General features: G+C 50.7%; 1 protein-coding gene and 1 long non-coding RNA gene across 3 annotated transcripts in view; one reads left to right on the top strand and one right to left on the bottom strand.

The window, feature by feature from the left end:
* SH3PXD2A (SH3 and PX domains 2A) overlaps positions 1-15036 on the top strand; it is a 232485-nt gene that overhangs the window by 91763 nt on the left and 125686 nt on the right. The window lies entirely within an intron of this gene.
* On the bottom strand, positions 10686-14535 carry LOC144218442 (uncharacterized). Its single transcript, XR_013331164.1, has 2 exons — positions 14418-14535; positions 10686-10852 (listed from the first exon to the last, which is right to left on the bottom strand). It is a non-coding gene; the product is annotated as an uncharacterized LOC144218442 (long non-coding RNA).

Raw genomic sequence — 15036 nt, 5'->3', positions numbered from 1 at the left:
AGGGCACCAGTGCAGGCAGGAGGTGATGCTTACTAGTGTGGTGTGGCTCTGAGTGTGTTTAGAGCGTGTCATTGTACACTGAGGAAGGCAGCAAAGCCCTTCCAAAGGAGGGGGCCTGGAGCTGACCTCCAAGGACGGGTGTCTTGGAGGGCAGGGAAGTGCAAGGCCTCTGTCCTGCCACTACCAGAGTCCAACATCTGGGGAATCCTGCTGCCTGCCTGGTTCCCCTCCAGAGTCTGGCTCTGTCAGTTGTCAAATGTGTTAACTTCTTTATATGCCTCGGCTTTCTCATTTGGAGAATATGGATGAGACTAGCGTCTACCTCATGGGGCTTGTTGGCAGGATAGACTGATCTCATACATTTCAGGGGCTTAGAGCTATGGCTGGCCTCCATCAGGGCCCTGGTATTGCCAATTCCTGACACGCGCCTAGTGTTTCACACAGCACACTCACACATGTAGTCTCATTTGCTCCTCCCAGAGAGATTATTATCCCCATTTTACTGACTAGGAAACTGAGGCTAAGGGAGGCTAATAGACTCACACAGGCTGCACAGCAGGAGGTATAACCAGCCCCAGAGCCTTATCTCTGACCTCGGGTCCCATCAGCCACCCCAGGAGAGGATAACCCACAACTGCTGTGGCACTGAGGCTCTCTCTGAACTTTATTTTCCTCTTAAAAGGATTGTGGTGAGGGTAAAAAAATTCATGGGCAGAACTTTGCACAGTGCCTATCCCATAGTAAGTGCTCAATAAATGGCAGCAGCTGTGAATAAAGCCAACCCCAACTCCTGGGAAAGGCCAGCAGAGGACCCCTTCCGGCCCCTACATGATGGGACCTGCGCACAATGGGTGATATTGTAGAGAAGAATGAGGTTGACCTGCCCCCATCCCATGCAAAGGAACTTGCTTTTCCTGTTTTGCTGCTTTTCTCCTCCACCCGCAGTGGGCTTTCCTCTCTGATGCTTCTGTCTTGTTCATTCCTTTCCAGGACTTCAGTATCGGGCAATCCCGCCCTAGGACTCCGAGGCCTGTGCCTGGTCCCCCCCTGCCCACGAGAAACTACCTAACCCTTTCATTCTCTACTCCCTTACTTAGACAGGAAGGAAAGAGAAGCCAATGCAGTCAGAACCAAGCTAGGGCGGGCCGTGTGACATGAGGGTTCCCACCTGCCCCAAGCACAGGAGGAGAGGGGAAGAGGGAAGGGCAATGTGGAATGTTTCCTGTCTTAGGTCAGGTTTCCTGAAAGTAGAGCCTGAGATGTGGATGCTTCCACAGGTGACCCTGAGGGCCACTCTCAGGTGCAAATCCCAAGGCAGTGAGAGAAGCAGGATAGGGAGGGGAAGAAGCCCAAGGAAGATGGCACCAGCTTTACCCTGGTGTAGGAGACAACTTCTTTACTCCCTGTAGGTCATCCGTTTTCCGGAGGCCTCCCCTCCCCGAGAGGTGGTGGAGTGGGGCCAAGGTGGCCCCTGAGGGCTGAGGGCAGGAGACATGTCTGTGGAGAAGGGGCAGCTGTGAGCCCCCAGCAGTGAACACCCACAGCAGTGAGGGATGAGAGCATGGGCTGCTAAGGGGGTTGTGGGCAGGGGCCAGCATCTACTGTATTACCAACACCAGTTTAGTCTCTGTTTCTACCTCCTTGCCTCTGGGGAGGGCAGCCGAAGTCACCTTCTGACTCCCTGGGGCTCAGCCCTGGCAGCATGACTTAGCAGAACCTGAGTTTCACACTCCAGGCACCTTCGTTCTTACAACCCTCAGGAGGCCAGCCTCGGGAGCAGCTTCACCAGCCCTTTTTCAGAACAAGGAACACCCAAGGGGAGAAAGCAGAGAGCACCAATGATCTCCAGAATAGTCTCCATTTTAGCTTCCTAGGTGCCAAGATGTGATGGGCATTTCTGGGGCATGAGGGGTGGGGATGTGTTTGGAGCATTAGCCAGCTGCTTTGCTTTGTCATGCCGGGTCCCAGGGGGCTCCTCCTAGAAGTTTGACTGGCTGGTGGAAGTGACAGAGAAAGCAAAGGAATTGAGAGAAGAGAGGGAATCCATGGCTTCACATGGTTAACTTAAGCCCCCTCATCTGCCAGTCAAATCCTAGCCAAGAAAAATAAAAATAAAAATCCCATAAACGAGCCATAAATCTCAGGATCTAGGACACAAGTTTGTGGTGTGTCTGGGTGGTGTATGGCCTGAGTTCAGAGTCAGCCTGTGGGTTTGAAGACTGGTGAGGGTCTGGGGCTTCTGCGGCCAGAGTCAGAGGCCGCATCCCAAAAGACTGTCCTGCACCGCTGCTGCTGGAGTCGGGGTTAGGGGGAGGGTGGCTGGGTGCCAGGCCAACAAGGTGATGACGGAGAGCCAGTGCTCTGACAACTGCACACCCATCAAATCCTGGATATGGGTTTGTAGGGGAACTGTCCGCCACCCACTTGTTTCACCAGCTTGGGAAACTGCTTTCTGGGCCTAGGTGTGAAGACCCACTATGTGCTGGCCCATCTGTGTGTTTGTGAGGCCTGCAGAGCCCACAGGAGGGGCATGGAGAAGTTTAGACCTTCGTGTGGGACAGGGGGTTCTCCAACAAGGCATCTCTGGGAAGAAAGCCCAGGTGGTTTTTCAGGTAGGAAGAGGCAGAGAATTATGTCAGGGCCTGATGCCCTGGGCATGCGTGCAGAGCCGAAGGGTAAGGAATCCCTCCATTCACGCCTGGGCCTCCAAACCCCACCTTAGGTGAGAGTGAGGGAGATACCCAGTTGTTTTCACTGACCTTTGAGTTCTCCCTTTGAGACAAGGCCCCCCACCCACTTCTCCCACATTTCTATCACGGGGCCGGACACAGAGTGTGTGCTTTGTTAAGACTTACTGGTTGAGGTCTCTGGGTGGCTCTGTCGGTTGAGCGTCTGACTCTTGATTTCGGCTCAGGTCATGATCTCACGGTTCATGGGTGAGCCCCACATTGGGCTATGTGCTGACAGTGTGGAACCTGCTCAGGGTTCTCTATCTGCCCGTCCCCTGCTTGTGCTCTCTCTCCCTAAATAAGTAAACTTAAAAAAATAATTTAAGACTCATTGGTTGATCACAAATTGGACATTCTCCCTTATGTATGGGTACGTTTTATTGAGCTCCTTCTGTGTGTCTGGCTTTGTGCTGGGCACTCTACAACCCTTTTCTCCAGTCCTCACTGCACGGTATGGGGGCACAATCCCATTTTAGAGAGAAGTCAGCTCAGTTTCCCCCACCACTTAGCCATTAAGTAGTAGAGCTGGCCTCCTTCCCACCTTGCCCTGTGTCTTCCTTGGGCAGGGACGGGTTGCCCCAGCTGAAGGCTTCCCACCCCCCATACCTGCCCAACGCTGTTGCTTCCGTATCCCCCAGACTAGGGACCTGGGAGTTTCTGCCCAAGGACCCAGCACTGCAGCAGTCCCTCCAGCTGCCATCGCTGTTTTGTGCTTCAGAAGTGCACTACGTGGGGCAGAGTGACCTGAACCTCATGGGGACTCAGGTAACCTGTAAGGGCTCTCATTCTATTGAGTTTCCTGAGGTCACTGCAGCTGAGTCATTGATTTTTTTTCACACTTTATTATTATTTCAGAACAGTTACAAACAGGATAGCCTGTTTCAGAACACTGTCTTCATTTAATTATGAGTCTCCCAAGATTACCTGTTTGGTTTTCCTAAGTTACAGCATTTTTAAAACTTTTTATTTTGAAATCGACTCACAGGATGTTGCAAAACTACTAGGCGCTCCACACTCCTCCCCTCCAGGTCCACCACCACACTGCAGCGTAGGTGACTTTGTTCCCAGTTTAGGGAGGAGTCACATCACCTTCTACCATAACACAGCCACCAAGAGGTGTGCCCGTTGCCCACTTCCTCCAGAGGTAGTGTCTTGTGTAAGTACAGTGCGTTATCAAAGCCAGGAAATGGATATTGGCAGGAGTCAGTTCCCGAAGCTACAGATCTGAGCAAAGGATTTTTATTGTAAGGGGTTGGTGAGTGCTAGTGGGCAGGCATGCCAGCTGGTGTTGCAGAAGGAGGCAGTGGTTGACAATAGTCCCTGAGCCAGGGCGCCTGGGTGGCTCCGTTGGTTCAGCATCCGACTTCAGCCCAGGTCATGATCTCATGCTTTGTGAGTTTGAGCCCTGCATTGGGCTCTGTGCTGGCAGCTTGGAGCCTGGAGCCTGCTTTAGATTCTGTGTCCCCTCTCTCTCTCTCTGCCCCTCCCCCACTTGTGTTTTGTCTCTCTCTGTCTCTCAAAATTTTTTAAAAAAGGGGCGCCTGGGTGGCTCAGTCGGTTAAGCATCTGACTTAGGCTCAGGTCATAATCTCACAGTTTGTGTTCGAGCCCCACGTGCTGACAGCTCAGAGCCTGAGCCTGCTTCAGATTCTGTGTCTCCTTCTCTCTCTTCCCCTCCCCCACTCATGCTCTGTTTCTCTCTGTCTCAGTAATAAATAAACAGAGAAAAAAAAAAAAAGTCCCTGAGCTCTACTCCCGGGCCTGACCTCGGGAAAGCAGAGGTGAAACTTGTTTTACATTAAGGCATATTCCTGAGAATTTCTACAAATTTAGTTCTGTGGGACAAATCACATCATCTTTCAGATGTCCTAAATACTATTTAAAAGAGTCATGGGATTAACCCTTTGGCAAAGCAGAGCACCCCTTTTTCAGAAAGAAATTCTTCTTTCCATGGTTTTCATGTATTGAAATAACTTGGGGCTCCTTCAGAGGTTGCTGGACACAGGGCCGACCTGGAGCATGGGGACTGGGCAGCAGCATTGACCCCGGAAGGAGCAGAAGAACTCTGCTCAAGAACTGTGAAAGAGCCAAGATTTCGTCCTATTTGCAAGCCACGTCATTAGCTTCCCCTGCTTTCCTGGAGGCTGGCAGAAGATATGAGGCTCCCGAGTCAGACAAAAGATTTTATTATGGCACGTTTGCATCAGTTCCCACTGCCTCCAGGTCCTGTGGGGGTGATGTGTACACCCAGATGAATGCCTATGGGTTACAGGATAGGAGAGGAAGCCGGATCTCAGGGAGCCCACATCTCTTATAGAGTGCAGTAAGCAGACCTACCCTGTTTTCCTTCGAGGCACATACTATGTCTGCGTCCCAGGGCCATATGCAAACCTGCTATTTACTCCAGAGCAAGATACTACCTCTGTCCTCTAATCTGTTTCTTTACAAACACCTTTGAAAAGATAATCCAGAACAAAAGGCAAAAATCCCTGTTATTAAAACATGCAGAAACGCAGGAGTGCCAGGGAGATGATTTCACAAGCGTGTTGCTTTCTGGGGTCCCCTGCTTTTTGGAGGGGTGGACAGAAGTGATGTTCTTTAGGACATTGGGCCAAGTATGGTGGGCTCCGCAGCCTCTCAGGGCAACCTACTGTTTACATGGAACTTTCTGCCTTGCGTTAAAAGACTGTTGTGGAAAATCCATCTCCTGTTGCCCATCCTGGGATTGGAGTAGATTTCCTGTGTATCCTGAGTTTGTCAGTCCAAGAAGGCTCCCTGAGAGGAAATGTTCATTACAGAGCAAAGTAGACAGTATAGCTACTGATGTAAAAAGCAAACAACTGTGACCAGGGATCGAGGGGCTTCAGAAGCTGGGCGGTGGAGCAGAAAGAGGTGAACTCACTCTGCAGGTTTCCTCCCACTCACGAGCCATCTGTGTCTCCGTGCCAGCTGGGACTGGGCCTCTGAGCTTCTAGAAAGCCCCTTCCTCCTAATAGCTGAGTTAGTTCCACCTATAGCCGTCAGTACTCCTGGACTGATGTATCCTGGAGAAGCTAGAGAGCTGAGGAAGAAAAATGAGCCGTAATCAAAGTAGGCGCTGCCAGCCTTGTTATCTTCTGAGTTTAGAGGGGTGTATTTTTAGACAGCAGGCATGCTCGGCTCTTTTGTACTGGCTCACCAGTTTACATACCGGCCCCTTAATGAAGAGGCAGTTTGGAGCCATGGGGCAGGAGGGTGCTGGGTGAATTGCAGGCACGGTCTCTGGGGCCTTCCTCTCCCTGCCCCCGCCTCCCCCCAGGGCCCTGCAGATCCGGTGTTTGTTCAAGCACAGAAGGAAGCAGGGGGAAGGGATATCTTCGGCTAGAGCTGGTCCGTGGCTATGGCGGAGGGTAGAGCGGGCTCTCTCCCTGGGCTCTGTGTGTCTGCACCGGGTACCAGCCTGACAGAACGCTCCCCATAGGGCCTTGGAAGCCAGGAGGGAGATAGCGTCCCACAGACGCTGGCAGACACTGCATCCCCCGGGGAGAGGACCCAAGAGGCTTCTGAGCCTCACTGCTGACCTGGGTGGCAGGAAGACAAACCTTCTACGTGATAGAGAAGGAAAAATAGGGTCTGCTGGTAATGCTAGGGTTTTAAGAAGATGGACAAGATTATAGGCCTAAGAGGCGCTGTGTACTGTTATAAAAGTGGCTTTCCTCTGGGAAGTGCTGAGTCCTCTCTCGCTGTAATTACTGCCCCCACCCCCCAAGTCATTCTCTCACTCTGTAATCTGGGGTGGGTGGCTCTCAGGGCCTGCTGTTGGCGCTGGTTCTGAACGCTACGAGAAAGAGCTGCATCCGTTCATTCCTGCCATAGGTATTTCTTGAGCACCTACTGTGTCCCAAGGCCTGGCTGGAGGTCCCAATGCAGCTAAGAACAAGGTAGGCCGGTCTCTGGTCTCGAGAAGTTCACCTTCCAGTGGAGGATTCAGAAAGCAAACAAATAAATGAGCAATTCCCAATAGTGATGAGTGCCAGGAAGAAAAATAATGAGGTCTTGTGATTTGGGGCCTCTGAGGTTAGTGGTCAAAAGGACCTTTTTGCAGAGGTGACACAGGCAGATCAGGGCTTCGGGTGCCAGGCTAAGGGGACAGCAAGGTCAATGACCAGAGTGCAACTGAGGGCATGTGTTTGAAGAACAGCAAGAAGTGTGTGAGGCGTGTGGGGGATGTGAGGGGACAGACTCACCACAGCGAGCTGGGCAGACGGGAGCCATGGGAACAGGAAGTTCCAAAACGTGTCTCCTGTGGCACAGCTGCCCAGGAAGGAGACGCGCCATAAGCTTGCATATACTGTGCAACTCTGGCCCAGGCACATGGCCTCCAGGCTCAGTTTCCTCATCTGTCCAATGGGCTAATGATATTTTGCCATGATGTTCCAAGTAGTTAGTGCAGAGCAAGTGCTATGTGAGCTCAAAGAGAGATGGTCTGGTGCTGTGTGCCTGCCTCTCCTCTGGATGATTTTGCAGCGGGACACAGCTGTGGGGTCTCCTCTGCTCTACAACCCTCTCCCCCCCCTCCCCCCACCCCACCCTGTGCTGACTCAGCTCTGCCCACCGCCTCTCAGCCCCGGTGCAGCTCTTGCTGCTCCTTGCCCGTGGTAACTTGAGGTCGTAAGGAGCTGGTTTCTGAGGAGTTGACGACCCACCCTGCTGATCTGGGCTGAGAGGTGGGAGGGGCTTGAGCTGCCCTGGCCCTGTCACCAAGATAACACGGCAGGGCCACCAGCTTCGCAGGCTCTCAGCTCCAGAGCTGCCAGGTCTCTCTGGGAATAAGAGGCTTTGCAGAGAGCAGGCAGCCACTGGAAGGTGGCTTTCAAAAGTACCTGTGGGTCAGGTTCTTCAGCCATTCCCCTGTGTCATCCCCGCATTTTGGGAAAGGGTCAGGCCATTTCCTAACAACTTGTCTTCCTTGTCCAGAGATGACTCCAGAACGGAATCAGCTTCCTAAATACCCACCCCAAACCCTCAGCCCTGAATGGACTGGAACCTCCCTCAAGAGGCCCCCCCATCTAAGCAGAAATGTGTCTCTTTCCATGGGCCAGTCAGTCCATTTAATTTCATGTGCAGTAAAATGTGCCTGGACCTGGGAGTCCAATGCTGGGTTCAGGTGCCTCTCTTGTGAAGTCACTGAGGCACAGGATGGAAGATGTTAAACCAGAGCAGCCAGGGATCGCCCTGTATGTTGGCAGAATCACCAGACGCCAATGACTTCAGGTGGCTGTGACATTCCTCATCTTTCCCCATGAAAATAAATTTTCTCCTTAGCTGATGCCTATGTGTTCTTTGACAGAGGTCAGATGCCTTCACGCTGTGCTTAGAGAGGGTCTGTGGCCTGGGAGGGGCCCTGTCAGTAAATACACAGTTCCCTGAGCCCAGGTGTGACAGCGGTGAGAACAGGAGGGCAACTGAGGCAGGAGAAGGAAGGTTCTGGGCTCCTGGCAGTGCCATGAGAAGCCTGGCCAATGAGGCTGCGTGAGCTTTCAGTGTGGCTGCCACACAGGCCCCTGGGCCGTTGTCACCGGTGTGCTAAGGGGTGAGGATTTGTCCTGTGCGGTGGAAGGTCTCTGAAAGGTTTTATGCTGAGGGGCCACATGATTGGATTTCTGTTTTGAAAGGATCCCTCAGCAACTGTGTGTCCAAGTCTGGAAGGGCCAGGGAGCAAGCGTGGATCGGGGAGCCCAGCTGGAGGGGGACGCGGCACGGGTGAGAAATGAGGGCGGCTTGGCCTAGGCTGGACGATGCTGTGGAGAGGTCGGTCTGAGACCTGTTTTAGAGGAACATCCGAGAGGTCTTGCTGAAGGCTGGGGGTGAGAGGGAAGTGGAGTCATGATGCCCATAGTTCTGCTGAGGGCAACCCTGGCCAAGATGGCAGACCCAGTACTTCCCAGCACTCTCCCCACACCCCCATCTTGGACCTGACCCCTGGGAGCAAAGGGGAACGATGTCCTCCCTCCATTCTGAGATGGCTGAAGCCTTCGGCACACGTGAAAGTGCTTTCCACCAGCCTCCCTCCCCAGGAGCCTCTGGGCCCTAGACATTCTGGTTTCTGGGTCTTAGATTCAGTGGAGGGTATGAGGAGGGTCAGTGAGTGGTGGTGGAGGAAGGAGAACACTGAGATCCGTTGACAGGGAGCTCAGGGCCCCTCCTTCTTCAGAGGTGGCACATCTCCACAGTGTCCCAGGCCCAACCCTTCCACTTTTTGCCGAGGTCACCCCAACTGGACCCAGGCCCAGGGACAGAGCCCCAGGCCAGAGCTCTTCCCAGGCAGGAATTGAGCTGATCCTTGGAGCGTCCCCAGGCGCTTATGAACTGATGCACCATTCATCCGGAGGCTCCCTGGCTTCGAGCAGTATGGTCACTCTGGGCCTGGAAAACACCTCCTCTCCTTCACCTGCAGAGTTCCAAGGGCTGATGTCCACTGAGGGCCCCCCCGACGCCAGGCCGCCTGGCCTCCAGACCACAGTGGGCCAGAGGGACTGGCATGGCCTGAGGATGGAGTCTGTTTCCCTGAATGGTCCTTCATAAGGCTGAGAAGGAAGTGCATGGGGCGGGTGGGCCTGGCTGGCAGCTCTAGCTCCTCTATACCCATCAGGGGCAGGGTCCAAGGGAGACAGTTACTTGTCTGCTTCTCCCCGGGCCAGAGCAGAGGGGCTGGATTTCACCTTAGCAAGAATAAATCGGGACACATCCCAGGGAGAATTTCCAAAGCTGTGTTGCCAAAGAAGCCGTGTGACTCCACAGCTCTACCAGCCCTAGAGCAGCATGGTGGTTCCGACAGGTCTGAACCTGGCCTTGGGCTCACACAGATCGAGATGCACGATTCACACCAGGGCTTTCTACTTGGCACTAGCTGTCTGAACTTGAAACTGTGCTTTTTTCGCGGTGGAGGCGGGTAAGCGTCGCCTTTCAGCACTGGAGGCCTTACAGCTAGATGTGCTGGAGTCAAATCCCTGCTCAGCCTCCCAGGAGCTGTGTGACCCTGGGCCAGATTTACTCAGCATCCCTGCACCTCCTCAGAATCCTCAACTATGAAATCCCCCCAGGGCTGTTGAGAGCATTGAATGAAATGTTGTCTGTTAAGCACACAGTAAGCATTTAATACACGGTGATGATTTGGTGAATGTTGGTATGAAGCTTGACACAAGAGGGTGAGCTGTCTCTTGGAGCCTTTCCAGGAGTGAGGTCTTGCCTGCAGTCCTGTGCATTTCAAGGTCTGTTGCTCAGAATGTGGTTCATAGGTGACTAGCACCAACATCATCTGAGAGCTTGTTAGAAATGCAGGCTTGGCCCCACCCCAGACACACTAAATCACGGTCTGCGGTGTGCTGGCATGCACAGGAAAGTTTGAGAAGCACTGTTTTAAGGTCCAGGGAAGCCCTTCCGTAGGCTGTCTGACTTCCTTGGTGTATGGTTATGTTCAGTCCATCCATGTAATATAAATCACTGACCCTGCCTGTGTGAATTAATTTCTGACCCAAGCTTCACACAGGTTAGTTGGTACAAACATGCAGACCTGAGCTGCCCGCCTGTTTCTGGCACCCTGTGGCTTGGGGGCATAAGTCACCGCACAGCCTCTGTCCCCCACCATCAGTCTAATCTGGAGGACACTTGGACCCCAGCCACACTCCCTCATCAGCTGTAAGTCAGGACTCTGTAAGTCCCCACTCTTCCAAGATGGCGTGAAGTTTGGGGCCAAGAAGATTGCTGAGTTTTTATTTCAGAAGTCTGTCTGGATTGGGGGAGGGAGAGACTGGCCTGGGATCTCCTGCAGTTTTGAAGATAGCACGGCACAAGTATGTCTAAAGTCTATCTGTCCAGTTATATTGCACAGTTAGGAGCAGGAAAATGCTTGGGTCCCTTTTAAGAAGTCTCAGGCAAAAGGGTTAAGACCAAAAAACCAAAAAGCAAAAAACACCCTGATTTTTAAAAGGAGCATGTTTTGTTCTTCCATATAAAACAATTATTGCAAACCTAAGCTCCAAAATAAGGGAGCCAGAGGAGGAGGCCTGAGGTGAGTGAGTGACTGGTAACTTGGTGCCTTCTCTGCTTGGCAAGATTTTTACTCCCAGCTTCTTCTTTCTGATCTGAAAAATGAATTTACAACTTTAATAGTAGCTAATCGGTGAAGATGGCTTAAGTAAGGCCTATGTGGTTGGCAAAGCAGTTCTCTCTTCCTAGCAGGTGGCCCAGAGATAGCTTTTCATGGAATTGGCTATAGGGGAAAAGTTGCGAAAAGCTTCCTGAGAAACTGTGTGCAGCTTGGAACATTTAGCAGATTAAGTGATTATAAAGGAAAGATTCCTCCCTAAGCATTATAGCTATCATTTAAGTACATACTTTAGCCAGATAGCGTGCAAAGTGTTTCGCGTGCTTATATTACCTCATTTAATGATAGCTACTCCACTTTATATATGAAAATGGGCTTCATGGGCTGGAACGGGTACATGACTTGCCCATAGCCACTCAACTAGTAAGAGGCAGGGCTGGGATTCAAACCCAGGTCCTTCTACTTCCAAGCTGTTGACCACTCACTATGCTCTATGTCCTGGCTGTGCTTGCTCCAGAGTGAGCTTGACCAAAGATGTATTGCCTGGAGGTTTGGTATATGAAATGGTGAGGATAGTACCTATACCAGAGTGTCTGCATTTCTTTAAACTATATTTCAAGTTTTGTATGGTTTTAATTTTATCAGGTAGAGGTTGATCAGCTTTGCCCTTTTTTTGACACTTAATAAAGTGTCACATTCCTACAGTGGAGGCCTTGCCTAGATTACATTATTTTCTGCTACCTTTCACTTAACCTACCCAAGTTTAGCCAGCCACCTAGTGGCCAACACTGGAATTGCAGGCATAGTTGCCAGAAGGGAATAATTGCAGGCTTTGTAAATACATACCTATAAAGTAACCATGTAGCAACAGTCAGCACAGTTTAGTAAACCACAGTTCAACAAAGGACTAAAAATGAGGAAGAAAGAAATCCTACTTTACTTTTATTTCTCAATGTGGCCCTAAACCAGAAAGTTTTCATTTGGGGCATCAAATAGAACCTTAGGAATCAGCACATGGTTTAACTTGCTCATTCCTAAAACTTGGTGTGAGAGGAATTCTGAGCCTACTGTGGTGTTCCTGACAGCTCTTCCTCCAAAAGATCTCCTGTGCATTGTAATAGATTTCAGTGTATTCATTCAGATGTGTTCTTATGGATACATGAGAACAGGCCCTGGATATTTCTGAGTCTGAGTTTCCACATCTGGGAAATACTAGGATTGGACTGGATACTATCTGGGCTTTCTCATAGTCTCAATATTTTGTGATCTAATAGCTTTTAAGACCAAATAGATAAATGACTAATGATGAAATATCATACAAAAGAGAAAACATTTTAGGGAAACAGAGGGCTTGTAGGCTCACCTCAGATCCCACTGCATTGGCAGAATATGGCTTCCTCTGTATGAGGCCAGCTTTGTGCCCTTCCCCCTACCCCCTGTTTCCTCTGGAAAGTGCAGAAAGCCCCCTTGTCTTGAATGCTTCCCTGCAAAGGGCTCCTGCTGAAAGACTGCACACACAGCCAAGACTTTGACCTTCACCTTTGAACCCCTGACTTACTTGGTAAGAAAGAGTTCTTATCCTCCTCTCTCTAGGTTTTGGTGGGGGTGGGGATAATCTAGCTAGGGTTAGCAGGAATTCAATGAAAATATAAATAGAAACGTGGTCTATAAATAACACTGCCCCCAAAATATCTGGAGACATGAATACCGGCAGGCAGTGGACAGTCACAAATCATGACGGCCTGGACAGTGAGTGAGCTTTGTTCATTCGCTTCGGGGTCTCTCGGGATACTCCAGACTTGCCAGTGGGGCCTAGGAAAACGTTGTCTCTTTCTGGGCTCTAGAAACGACTTCCTTGTTCACTGCCCTCACACCCATCTTCTCCAAAACCTGCTTTGTGAACAGACACATGCAGTGGAGCAAAGTAATGCTGCCTGGAATCAGACCTAGCTCTTAGGCTCAGCACTGTGGCTTGGGGAAATTCAGAACGTATCTCTGGGCTTTCTTCCTCTGTGGTCATGGGGATTTTCAAAACTAGAGTTTTGAAGAACAGGAACCATGCCTGATCTTACCTTGGTTAAGAGGGTGGAGTCTAGCGTCAGTCCCTGTGTTGCTGCCTGCTAGCTGTTTGGCCTTGGCCAAGTAACTTAAGCTGTGTACTTCAATCTCCTTGTTAAATGGGAAGAATAACTGTATCTACTTTGTTGAGCTGTTGTTAAGGAGTGAGTTAATATTTTCAAAGGGCTTAAACCAGTGCCTGACACATAGTAAATATATATAAATGTTTTTTTTTAATGTTTTTATTTATTTCTAGGAGAGAGAGAGAGACAGCGTGAGCAGGGGAGGGTCAGAGAGAGAGGGAGTCACAGACTGAAACAGGCTCCAGGCTCTGAGCTGGCAGTCAGCACAGAGCCCGACGCGGGGCTCGAACCCACGAACCGCGAGATCATGACCTAAGCGAAAGTCGGACGCTTAACCGACTAAGCCACCCAGGCGCCCCTATAAATGTTTATTAAATAAAGAAATAGGGGTACCTGAGTGGCTCAGTTGGTTAAGCGTCCGACTTCAGCTCAGGTCATAATCTTGTGGTTTGTGAGTTCCAGCCCCGCATCAGGCTCTGTGCTGACAGCTCAGAGCCTGGAGCCTGCTTCAGATTCTGTGTCTCCCCCTCTCTCTGCCCCTCCCCCACTCATCCTCTGTCTCTCTCAAAATTTATTCTCAAAATGAATAAACTTTTAAAAATAAGAATAAAGAAAGAAAAGAAAAGAAAAAAAGAAAAGAAATCCTTGTATCTCCTGTGCCTAGAGTGTTACCTGGTACATAAAGTAGCTGCTTAAACAAATTTATCGAGTGAATGACTGAATGTGACCAGAACTGCCTATCTTGAGTCAACAAGGGTAATATAATAAGATTGTGTGTGAGTTCTTTCTGAGCCTAGAATGCTTTAAAATGTAAGTGGGGTTTTTATTCTTACCTGCTGGTATCGCAGCCTGGCAGGAATTAGGTACACTCCTTCCTCGTCCTCATACATTATTTCTGCCTTGTACCCACTGCATTTTGTTTGCCTGGGACAACTGCCTGGAGCTCGTGCATCCCGGTGGGTAGAAAGCATGCTCGCTCTGATGCATCGTTCTCCAGCAGCGCTAGCCTCTCTGTATAGCCTCATCCCCTGTGCCCTTTTTAGCTCAACACCCGCATTTGCTTAATGCCAACAAAGTTCTTTGCAAGCGAGGCTGGCTCTTACATAAACCAGCAATCATGTAGTGTTTTGTTATGTGCGCACCGTAAATATAAGTAAGAGAAAAAGAAAAGAAAGCTCAATTCTCTCAGAAAGCAGCCTGAATGCCCTAAATATTGTCTGATTCAGGTAACCCAGGGGCTCTCTCATGAGCAGTGCTGGGCCTGGGTCCATCATCTAGTGCTGTGGAACAAATTACACCCTCCTGCTCCCAACTGAGCAGTGTAAAACAATAGCCATCATTTATTATCTCAGAATTTCTGCAGGCCAGGAATTCAGGAATGGCCTAACTGCATAGTTCTGATACTGCATCTCTTGTGAAGTGCGGTCCAGGTGTCAGCACAAAGCGTGACTGGGGACTTACTGGGGAAGACAGCTTGTTCACGTGGCTGGCAGACTGGTGCTGGCTGCTGGCAGGAGGGCTCAGGTCTTTGCCATATGGACCTCTCCATGAGACGCTTGAGTGTCCTTACAACATGGCAGCCAACTTCCTGCAACATGAATGATCTCAGAGCAAGACAAGAAGGGGGCTGTGATGTCCTTTATGACCTAGTCATGGAAGTCACCCTGTCCACTGGGAGGAGACCCAGTGTCCTGCCGCTTCACAGGTCAGCCCTATATGGCATGAGAGGGGACCGTGTGAAGTGAGGAACCCTGTGGTACACGTCACCAGGGACCACCTTGGAGGCTGACTACCACAGGCTCCTCTGAAACGGTGTCAGTGGTGGCAGCTCTTGTGGGGGGTTAGGATTGGGATAGAAATTAGAGGTAGGAATGACAGCTGAGTTTGGGGCCCTGGGGAATGTAACCTGTAAGTACAAAAGCTACAAAATCCACCCAGAACTAGGCTGTTGGGCCAACTACCCTGCCGAGTCGCAGCCTGGCTGCTAAGTCACTGTGTGAAGTTGAGCAAGCCGTGGCCCTTTCTGAGCTCAGCCTTGACCCCGGAGAGTCAGGGGGCTGGACATGAGTACCTCCAGGGT

The sequence above is a fragment of the Crocuta crocuta genome, unplaced genomic scaffold (assembly GCF_008692635.1).
Source record: "Crocuta crocuta isolate KB4526 unplaced genomic scaffold, BGI_CrCroc_1.0 scaffold619, whole genome shotgun sequence".
Lineage (NCBI taxonomy): Eukaryota > Metazoa > Chordata > Mammalia > Carnivora > Hyaenidae > Crocuta > Crocuta crocuta.
The sequence above is the reverse complement of the archived record's forward strand: the minus strand, read 5'-3'. Positions and strand labels throughout refer to the sequence as shown.